The sequence below is a fragment of the Haemaphysalis longicornis genome, unplaced genomic scaffold (genome assembly GCF_048455015.1).
Source record: "Haemaphysalis longicornis isolate Haplotype H1 unplaced genomic scaffold, Haemaphysalis longicornis Haplotype H1 scaffold_2, whole genome shotgun sequence".
Classification (NCBI taxonomy): Eukaryota; Metazoa; Arthropoda; class Arachnida; order Ixodida; family Ixodidae; genus Haemaphysalis; species Haemaphysalis longicornis.
In genome coordinates, this window is record NW_027526295.1 from 235,373,765 (window position 1) to 235,385,456 (window position 11,692).

The window sequence follows — 11,692 nt, forward strand, 5'->3', positions numbered from 1 at the left end:
AGGCACCAGTGCGTGAAAGAGGTGGTATTGCAGCACAGGTATACCGCTATCCGTCCAACAAAACGAAATAAAATCAACTTCAATCTTTCATGTTGTTAATCCTTTGTTGCAAATTAACAGCAACTGGAAAACAAGCATGCGCTGTTTTTTACGTTCAGCTGAACAGGGAAACAGGCGAAAGAATTATCTCTCCTTCCATACCTCCTGTTAGTTCAATTGTCTGTTTATTTGTTGTTGTTGTTTTTTTGTTGTTGTTGTTATTGTTTTGTTGTTGTTTTTTCACACGCGAGCTGAGGCCCTCTTCATTAACATCCTGCTTAATTCTGTAGTTTTGTGAACGACGTTAATTTAAAATGTGGAATAAAAAGAGCCAGCAGTGACGACGTGTCAAACCAAGTGAACCGTGATGGCAAACGTTTTCTTCTTTGCAAATTAAACGCACATCTAAATAATGATGACGTTAATAACTTTAGCATCATCGTCATTATTTCACGTCTCGGCTTTCCTTCTTTTTCTCTGTTCTCATGCCGGCTTTGGATCCGCCAGGGGGTGTGGGCATCTTATCTGTTAACCACCCTTTTCTCTTAACTTTCTTTTCCTTAACCGGCGAAATGCCATGCCTGTTCCGACAAATTTATTAATTCATTCTCCCTTTTCGCTTCCCATTTGTGCATTGTGCCTGAGACTAGGACCTCTATATGTACTACGTACTCCGTGATCAGAGCCTATGGTCGTTACGATACTGAGCATGAGTTCAGGGGTTCGACTACTGGACGCGGGGATATTTCTTTCTTCCGACATAGTGGAAAACCAGCACCGCACGTGTGTTCAAATTTCGGCTTATGCTAAGGCACGTGAGGTCGCCTAAGCTAATATGTAGCAGACGTTTTCAGTAGCCCAGGTTCAGCTTCGGGGCGTTAAGCGCCCATTTAAGCTGGTCGTCCGTTGATAATTCTAGCAGTTTGCGCGTAAAACTGGCGTGGCAGCACAAAACTGGAGATCATGGTTTGTGTAAAGTAAGAATTACATATAAACGCCATCCCGGCGGACGTGGTGCACTTTATTAAAAAAAAGTGTGTTAGTGTGTGTGTGTGTGTGTGGGGGGGGGGGGGGGGGGGGGGGGGGGGGGGGGCGGGGGGCATAATATTTTTAGAAGCTGAATAATGCAGTAATTTAGGGTCTGTTGCCACTTAACGTGCACTTAGCAAATCCTCCCTCAGGTTACTTTTTTTTTAATTATCTTCTCGCTCATTCAAATTTATCGTCAACTTTGACATCTCTGCACACCGCGCCCCGTCAGCGTAAACATAAAAGTCGCGATGGCCTGCACGCACATGGTTAACTGAATACCAAACCCGCTCAGATTTTCCGCCCACACTTTAAATCCCATCTTCCCGAAACCCGCTTCCCCGACCGAAGTGAAGCGGCGTTCTGATTGGTTCACTGCGCAGCCTCCCCCAAAGCCGTCGCCGTGGTGACGCCCGTCGACTGCGAATAGGTGGGACGGGGCATGCGCACTGGCACAAGCCGGGATTTTCGGACGGCTCGCGGTATATATATGCGACACGTACCCGCTCAAACGTCAAGTCCGGTCGCCGAATAAGAAGTTCGGCAGAGAGCGAGGTAAGTGGCTCCCGGTGAACTATACTTTTCGCAAGCATATTTCACGACTTCGCTGTAGATGCCACTAATTCGAGCAGAAGCGTTTAGGCCTTACAAAAAGGTAACAATTAGGCGAAAACTGCTTTCACGACGAAAACAGAAGAAGCTTAGACGGTTCGCTGCTCAACGACCACCAGAACCTAACTGCACTGGGGCTGCTAACGACAGGCTAGTTTCTTCGTAACTTCCAACGTAAACAGCTGTTTGTCTGAGTTCCCCAGTTATATCGCAAGCTGTAGAGTTGTTAAACATGTTAAATTCATCGCAGCCAATTATAGGCGCATCTCACTCCACTAGTATAATCATCAACCTTGCTTTCTACTTTCATCGATGTTTATTGCCACAGCATAATTGGTAATAGAAGATTACAGTTATGGCTACCGCAGAGAAAACTGGAAGTACAGACATGGCACCCGTTTATCCTTACACTGTCTAATGATGACTCTCTTTTTTGTGTTATTGGCCAGAGGGGCCGAAATCGCTGTGAAAGTATCAAACTCGAAAGGATGAACGCCTCCTGGGCTAAACTGCCACAACTGCAGGCAGTGCGGCAAGCAATTACCTCAATGAAGAAATATATGGTTATAAATTAATTTAAATATCTCGAGAATTTGAAAGCCATTTCGTAAACTAGTTAGGAATGTGTGCGATGGTTTCTTGCAGAATACCTAATTCAAACATGATAATTACATGCAGTATACAACAAAACGTCCTTAAAAGAAGAAATAATTCCAAGCACTAGAGACTGACTGATTGATTGTAGGGTTTAACGCGCCGACGCAACGCAGGCGATGAGGCGCGCCGTAGTGGAGGGCTCCGGATTAATTTTGACCACCTGGGGATCTTTAACGTGCGCCGAAATCTCGAACACACGAGCGTTTTTGCTTTTCGCCTCCATCAGAAAAGCGGCCGCCGCGGCCGGGAATCGATCCCGCGACCTCGTGCTCAGAAGCACTAGAGACGCTCTTAAACGCCTGAATAAGAAGCGACTAGATTTTAAGATACGCAGGGAGTGGTACCTGCACTGCATAGAGGTGCAGAAAAATCTTCCAAGAAAAAACATACATTGCTCACAATGCGCGGCGCGCGCACACGCGCACGCACGCGTATACCCGCACGCCCGCACATGCACAGGCGCGAAATTTACATTATATTCGGCCGGAAACCGCATCATGTCTTGTCTCCCCATCAGTGCTGTAACGGTTATCCCTGGAATCAACTGTACAAAAACTATACTAAAGGGTCGAACCCTTTATATGGTGCGGATTACCCAGCGAAGCTGTATCGGTTTTATTGGGTTTCACACATGCACGAAAAAAAAAAAAGACCGAGGGGACCTACCACTTCTTATAGGTTGTGAACGCGAAGGCCTTGATTGATTGATTGTAAGGTTTAACGCACCGACGCAACGCAGGCGATGAGGCGTGCACACGGGCGTTCTTGCTTTTCGCCTCCATCAGAAAAGCGGCCGCCGCGGCCGGGAATCGAACCCGCGTCCTCGTGCTTAGGCATCGAAACGCCTTTGCCACTGAGCCACCGCGGCGGATGGAATTTGATGGCCTATACTGTCCAGGGGCGGTGTTCTCGAGTTTTGTCCCTTTTGCGTCCCTTTCAAAAGTGTCCCTTTTGGCGAGCCCGGATTGACTAAAAGCAAACAACCGGAAGTGACGTAACGCAAGCGAAACAAACCTACTGCGAACGCCCACTGCTTAACCGGAAGTACGTCACGATAAAAGGGACTCAAGAGGGACAGTTACGAGAATACCGCCCCAGATGAACGCTTGAAACGCCTTGCTTCTGATTCACGTTGGCGAACGACTTTTGCAATCCTGCCGCTTAAGACGCTTTACTTTGTGATACGTTTTAACGCTTTCCAGTGGCTTCAACGGTCTCCTATGCGTTGAGCAGCTGGTTCTTTCTGCCGTCGTCAAATGGGAGAGTTGATGGCGATGGTGAATTCCGCGGCTTGCGGGTATTTCCCGGCTCGGGTACACCCCTGGAATGCACGCGGGACAGGCTTGCAGTGGCTAGAGTTGGCTTCTCCGTAAATATCCCCTAGCTCTCCAAACGGCGACCATGTCCAGGAAGCGCGCTGATGTTCACGTATAGGCCCGAATCACAGTCAACGGCACAAAGGATGTTCTACGTTTTTCGGAAACAGGCACATCGGACTGAGAGTGCCCCGTAGCCGTAATATTCTCCATGGAAATGACCTGCTGCGATAGACATCTAGTGCAACCGATAATCCTCTCAAGTCGCCTACACCCCATAAAATATGCATAAGCGTTGCGGTAGATTTATTCCACAAAGAGGGCCGACGCATGCCATTACTGCGCGTCTGAAAACTGCCTTTCCCAGCCTAAGGCGACTACGAAGAAGTTTGCGGCCTTAGGGACAAAACATCATAGGAGACGTAAGCGCTTCGGATGTGTCTGTGAACGCAAAAGCATGAATGTAAAATTCAACGCATGAGACGCATTGCTTCCGCCTCTAGTTGTCGAAAGGCTCTGTAACCTTGCCGCCCGAGACGCTTTGCATTGCGACCCGCCTTAACGCTTTCGAGTGGCTTCGATCTGTCACATACGCGTTGCACCGCTGATCGTTCCTGGCGCCGTGTAATGGGAGGGTTGACAACGATGGTGAATTTCGCTGTTTATTCTTCCACTAACTTCACCTGCAGTCAACTGGCGTGTACTTGTCGCCGCCGCCGACTTTGAGCTCGCGCTGCCGAACGCCTCGTGGTATGTAACGCCTCCGAAGGAGCCATTTTTGTGTTATGGGAGCCGATGCCAAACGTTGATTTTTCACTCCATGGGACATGCAAGGAAAGAAGAAGAGCTCCTTCATTCGGTGTGTCTGCAACGGCCTCGCCTCTTGTAGTGCAGTTAAAATGCTGCGTGTCCCTCTGTCACGGTACCCATGTGCAGGATGCAGTCGAAGGGCGAATTAAGGTGATTGGACAGTTTACTTGGAGTTGTCAATGTAAGGCAGAAGTTTAGAAAAGCCACCCACCGACGCGACGGCTGGTAACGCTCATGTGCAAGAGCTCAGTTCTTCAGACGTGGCTACGGATGCCCCTTAGTGATTTTCTCGCAGGACTGAAGGCATAATTTAAACATCTACGTGGAAGCCAATGCCGGACCCTATCTCCCGCTTAGATGTGGTCGGCCTTCTATAATCCAGAGATTTATTTACGAAAGGACAAGTCGGATCTATTGTCGGCAACCACCTTCTGCCGACCCTCCACCACGATAAATCCTTAGGTGGGTAATCCAGGCATGAAAACTACTCAGACTTACGGGTATATTGAAACTTGGCTTGTAATAGACCCAGGTACTGAACAGTGAGGTCTGCGTCTTTGTGTTATACGTTCTCTGGGAAAGGCAGAACGGATTACTGTGTCAGAAGATAACAGGACACTGACACATACCTTGTCTCAAAGAGGGATCCTGTGGCGGGAATTCATCTGGGAAGACCGAAATCCCTGTGAGGAGTTCCAGTCTGCGTGATTCAGTGGAATTCACGTTAGTGCAAGAAAATCACAGCCAGGCGGGGATGCTGCATCGAAGCAAGCGCTATCTGGCCCTGCTGCAGTTCGAAATGGGAAGGAATGACCCCAGCTCCTGTTACAGTGGAAGGATATTAAAGGTACACGACATCGTACCATCGGAGGTCTTACTGAAACACGCGTTGCGGCACACCTACAGAGCGGAGAGCCAATTTATACAGAAGCTCCTGTGTAGTCAGCCCATTGCCTCGAAGGATAAGCCTAGCCCTGTTTTCCTAATTATTTCAATATGCTTAAAACCAGGGTGTCGAACCGGAATTGGAACCGAACCGAAACCGAACCCGAATTTTTGCCCGCGGAACCGGAACCGAACCTAACCCGTATTATTTCCGCCATTTCGTAACTGAACCCGAACCGGAACGAACCAAAGGAACCGTTCCGAACCGGTTCCGGGGATTCCGAACTGTAATTTCTATTTTTGATTACGGTGCTCTACCTTGCTTCCAAAGATATTTTTGCCAATCGCCCCCCAGCCCCATCAAATATTATGCATAGTCTGTAGTACCACAACCCATCAGGTTATTTTATTATTACACTGAATTTAATGTAAAGTTGCCAATATATACTATCTCTTTGCATTAGACACTTCCCATCTTCCTTTTTTTTTTTTGCATTTTGAATAAGTTAAGTTAGTCCGCATATTCCGAGGGAGCATGTCATCGTTCTCTCATGGTTTCTTTATGAGTGGTGCTTAATATTGCGTGAAGTTTTCAGTGTTGTTAATTTGAATGCATCCCTGCCCCTTGTGAAGGCCTCCAGGGACATTATAAGTGAGACAATCCATATCTTCCGCTTATTCTAGATTGAATAGGCAGTTATATAAAAACATAAGTGAGACACAAACGCTCGCAGTCCTCTACGTCACCGGCACTTCTTGTTCTGTAGGGACATTGTGCCCTTGTTTACTGCTCTAAGTGAGCATGAGAATTGGAAAGAAAAACACTTTTGCGCCTTCTCAACTGCGCTTTGAAAGAAGATGCGACAGCTTTTCCATATAATCTTGAATCTGATCAACCTTCATCACAAAGCTGCATCACAAAAGTCCCAGCAGAGCTTTCGCTCTCAAAATCTGTGCACGATTTCACGCCAACGCATTGATATAAGCTTCCCTCACTACAGATTGGTCGCATCATGCAGTAATTCCCTCGGTGAAGCTCTGCTTTGTTTTAATGTAATCGAGGTTGGAAAAAAAACCGTTTTCACAAAAAAAATTTTTTTGCGAGTATTTTTCCAACCGCTCAAATCTCTACTTTGGGGACGGGGGCTGCCCGTCATGAGCCGGCCAAGGGTGGAGGGAGCTGGGTTCAAAACCCCTACCACGGCGACTTTGGAAGGTACCAAAAAACGATGGTGGACAGATTGGTCGTTTGCTTAGTGCACGGACGGGGCAATGGGGAGATGGCAGGCAGGCTGCCCATTGCCAGATGTAAAACATTCCCATCAAGACGAAGGAGACGACCTGCTCATGCAGCACCGGCGGCACTGGCGCTGCCCACTGGCCAGTAGGCTAAATCCCTGGGAGCCAGACGACTGCGGCAAGGCTGCGTTACAGACGAGGCGCGGCCTGTCACTGGTCGGCGAGGGGAGCGGATCACAAGGCGGCACCGTGGCGAGTACGTAGGGCCAGTTTTAGAGCTCAGGAACGAAAACGCCACAGAAGACAGAGCGAGCAGTAAAGCGGAGGATAAAATAATGGTGAAAGTGGGAGGGGGAAGGGCGGTATGCCGAGACGGCGAGAGGCCCTAGAGAGTTTTAGCTGACTGTTTTCGACGGTCCGCCCCGGCATCGGCGGACCACTCAGCGCAACCAGATGCAATGCCGTTCGCGACCAAGCGCACCACGCACGCGCAGTGGCACTCCCGCTTGCTGTCGAAGCGTAGCGGACCATGCAAAATGGTCAGCTAAAACTCTCTAGTATCTCCGGCAGCGACGCGCTACGAGATAACACCACAGTATACAGCCAAACCCTGTTATAGCGAACTGCAATATGCGCCACAATTAGTTCGATATATCCAATAGTTCGATATAGCCGAACCCGCCTATACCGAGTTTATTGTTGCGAGTTCGCAATACGCGGGAATCCCCCCGCCATCCCCGTATGGAGAAACGAACAAAATAAAGTATGTCATTACCATGCACCAAACAATCTATTTATTGCGAATAATAAAGCTACTTTCGACCATAACTGCCTACTTCCAAAAAAAACGGTTATTTTTGTTTTCCCTTTCGTTTTGGCAGCGTCAACTAGCACAGCATTCTTTACACGAGACATTGTTTGCCCCAGTTTGTGGCTGTGTCCTTCAATATCGAACAAATATTGGCTCTGGGCATTGACGGCCGGAAGCACTTCATTAAGCGTCGGACAGCTTTCACTCGCGAAATCCTCTCCCTCCTCGGTGCTTTTCCTCAGCATTACGACGGTGCGCCTGACGGTGTCCGCGTCCGAGGGGCTTACAGTGACGGCAACGTCGTCGTCGACGCTCAGGAAATCTGCAAAGGACAATCTTTTCGGCACAGCATCGGTGCCGTTGGCGAGCTGCCGTCTTGGTCCCGACTCACTGACTGGGCTGGTTCCCTCGTGAGTCCCGCACGTCGGAAACAGTTACAGAAAGTGTCGGGCGTCATGTAGCTCCATACGAGGCGCAATGTCTCATTCGCGGCCTTTGCTCGCGTCCAATCAACATCTCAATCGCCGCTCCGAGACCATGCATTTTGGGCAGCCGTTTTAGGCACGCCGAGTTCGATATATCAGAGGTGAACTTCGTTATATGGAATATGTTTCGCGTGTATTTCCGTAACTAATTTATTTTTGTTCGCTATATAGCATAATTCGCTCTATCCGGGCTCGTTATAGTCTGGTTTTTACTGTAGCTCACGTCGTCATTTGTTCGCTGATGACGCGATCAGTTCCTGAGACGCAGTAGCTATGCGCCGTCGCCGAGAAGACTGCAATGAAGTTCGCGCTTGCTCAAATTTCGCATTAGTGAGTATCGTAATCGCCAGACCTGTTTTATTGCTTGTTTGTGTCCTCAAGCAAACAACTGCGCAGTATGAAACTGCGGGTTTATGAACCAAGAAGACAATCAAAATAAATTATAAAAATGAAACAAACTGAATCAATAAAAATAAACTTGCGGACACAGAGTAATGCTTTCACATTCTCACACTTAAGCATCTTTAAGTGGCCTTTCATTTCACTTCAGTTAGCGTTGTAATCGTCGACCTTCAATGGAAAACATTTTGCAATGGATTGTACGGCTAAGTTGGCCAAATCAAAATATTTGCAGAAAGAAACCTACGCATATGAATTTGTTTTTTATACTGGCGTGACAGGGAAGAAAAAACGCAGCACCAAAAACCCTCGTTTTTTTTCTCTCCGAGCCCATTTGAACCTGTTCGAACCGGAACGGAGCGGTGCTCCGGAACCAAACCCAGAACCGAACCCGAAAGGCTTGAACCCGAACCCGGTTCGGCACCCTGCTCAAAACTTTTCCTTTCCGCTGTATTCGAATATTACTAGCGTTCTGTCGTGCGAGTCCCATACAGGTACCTCCAGCATACATGGGCGTTTTCACATTACGGGCTAGGACCATTCGCGATGAGATATATACTCATCAAACTCTTTTGCAAACCCCAGATTCCCAGTGTGCCACCGCAGCGATGCAATAGCTGACATCCACCGCTTAATGTTGTGGGCCTGCCTCGCCTTGCATCCGACGAGGATGCGACATCTTGCGGCGACGGGCCTCCGCGTAGACGACGCGACCGCATACACTGCGTGGATACATGGGCCTCATCATGGTCCCCTCCTGGACTTCATCCGCTAAGCGAACTTTTTTCATGTTCATTTGATCAACTTTCCTCATCATCACCTCATACTCCCTCATCTGTGCCATGTGGCAAAATAAACGCTGTAAAAAACGTATTCTTCAAACAAACAAACAAAAAGAAAAAAACTCAAGGGCCGTATCGCTACTTTCTGTTCGAGGCAAAGATAAAGCGCGGCTGCGTGACACGTGTACAGCTCTGAGTGACGTCAACACGGGGCCATGGCTGTGCTGCGCTTTGCAGGCGCCGAGCACCAGATACGTGCGACCGGGAGGACCGAAGTGCTCAGCCCATATCTGTCCAGGCAATTACATTTTCGCAAATCTAACGATGGGACATCGTGTTGACAGTTGGCTGATGATCCTCTACAATGTTACATAACTGTATTAATTAAATATTTAACAAATACTAGTTATTTAGTCATTCCTGAAACATCCTGTCCAACAGGGGGGCTACAGATGTAGAGAAAGGCGAAAGGCGATTAACTCGGCGCAGGGGTGAGATAAGGAAATTCTGAGGCAAAAAAGACTGAACTAGAGCACCGCAATGCATGCCGCAATGCTAAGACGGCTGGATGGGGACATAGGCAGGCTGATGATGATGACGAGTTCCCGTGCCGCCATTGCCAGAGCACAGGTAAAAGGAAGTGAGCTCGAGCAGTACGATGGTCCGAGCTACTACAGCAAAACAATGGTGAACGGCAAAGGCGTGAAGCCTCCCCTCCCCTCCTCTCCCCCCTCTCCTCCTTGCTTCCTCTCGCTTCCCCCGAATAAGCGAGAGGACATCCGCTGGTTGAGGTTTTTCTGCATACTCAGCATTTTCGGACATGGGCGCGTTAAACGAATCTCGTACCTGTTTCGTAAAGGCGAAATTTCGCAGAGAGCAAGATTTTACCTCAAATGCTTATCTGCCGAGATAAGTGCGCAAATATTTATATGAACATGTGTAATTAATGGCCCAAAGTTGCTAATATAATTACGCCATAGGGTTGTCATCCCTCGAAAACCTAGCAGAACCATCCCTCAAAGTAATATTGAGACACGAACTAGTGCCCCACTTTTATTGCTAAACTGCGCAAAACTACTCATCAGAACAGCCAAGGACATGAAAGCAATTAGTCGGGGACATGAATTAATGCGGCGTCCACAAATTCGGGACATCTTGGTTCGCGTGGTATACCTGCGGGCGACGAGGCCAAACACTGGCAATGAACGCCAGCGTGAGTGCTGGTGCCGAAAGCTGCTTGCTCGGAAGCCCCTCTCGTCGTTGGTCAACAAAACTACGAGTCAGCGGTTTGGATGGCAAGCGTTCTCTCTGAAGTTTTGCAGTGTCAGTAGTTATAAAGCGATAATCAAGCTTAGCGTATTAGCTTATCATGCAGACACCGTTTTAGCCGGCACCTAGCCAATTGTTTATCCGCGTACCTAACGGACGCCCTTCCTCCCAGTGCGTACCGAGAAAATTAGCGCTTAAACATTGAATCATGTTTCGCATGTGTGCGAACACGAACTTTCTTGACATGGAAAAAGAAAAATATATATAGATATTCATTTTACTATTTGCTTAGCAGTATGTTGTGTTCACAATCACGACAATGCACGTGAAGACGAAATCAAATAAAACTGTATTTTTCATAAATTCTACTACTCTGTCTGAAATCGCAAGTTTCGTGCGCTTAGTATCTTTCCAGTGCTCTCTCTCTCTCTCTCTCTCTCTCTCTCTCTCTCTCTCTCTCTCTCTCTCTCTCTCTCTCTCTCTCTCTCTCTCTCTCTCTCTCTCTCTCTCTCTCTCTCTCTCTCTCTCTCTCTCTCTCTCTCTCTCTCTCTCTCTCTCATCTATAAAATGGTTGCACGGAAACGTACGCACAACAAATGTGGGCGATGTTTTGTGTTTGAGCGTTGACTGAACACATTACGGCAGTCATTTATGCACCAATGGCACGATATGAAGTTGCAGGCAACGTTCGTCCTGCTTACTATGTTGAACAACCATGTTAGATTACTTACCAAGGAAATTGCAGGCTCATATGGTGCCCTGTTGGTAGTCGAAATATTTATGCCGGATAAGCTTTCAGTGCGCACCAGAATTCAGCCCTGTAGCCACTTCACATTTCCTCCAGATTAAGCTTCACCTGGCCTGCGCTCGATTAAGAGTGATTTAAACCGGCAAATTTGGTTTAAGCAACAGAACCGAAGTGCTCTTTCAAAAACGTTCTAAAAATCATGAACAAGTACTCCCACGCGAAGGTGGCCTCGTAACGTATCTTCTTTTCAATTATTATTGGTTCAACTATTTGCTAAGCCAGCTTGACAAAAACAGAAAAGCCTATTGCTGTTCTTCGCTTTCTTTGTTTCACCGCCATACTTTACTTTACCACCATACTTTACTCTACATACTTTACTTTACCACCATACTTTACTCAAATGAGGCGTGCCGCCTCATTTAAAAAAAGTTCAAGATTTCGCCCTGCTTACCAGCTAATCTTTCGACAGCCAATTTCCGGTAATGGACTCATGAGTGAGCGCAACAGAACTCCGTTTGACATACGTAAGGAGAAAAGAGAATTTCTCAGTGCGACAGAATGTCCCAGGGTGTTTCAGAAGATTAATTACGTAAATTAATTTCCGTACCCGT

At 47.6% G+C, this 11,692-nt stretch overlaps 1 protein-coding gene across 1 annotated transcript in view; it reads left to right on the forward strand.

Moving 5' to 3' along the window:
• Positions 1-1,542: 1,542 nt before the first annotated feature.
• The window catches only part of LOC144167696 (uncharacterized), a 15,721-nt gene continuing 5,571 nt past the window's right edge, over positions 1,543-11,692 (forward strand). Inside the window, exon 1 of the mRNA XM_077696877.1 lies at positions 1,543-1,623. The gene's annotated coding sequence lies outside the window, so the exon portion shown is untranslated. The remainder of the gene's footprint in view (positions 1,624-11,692) is intronic.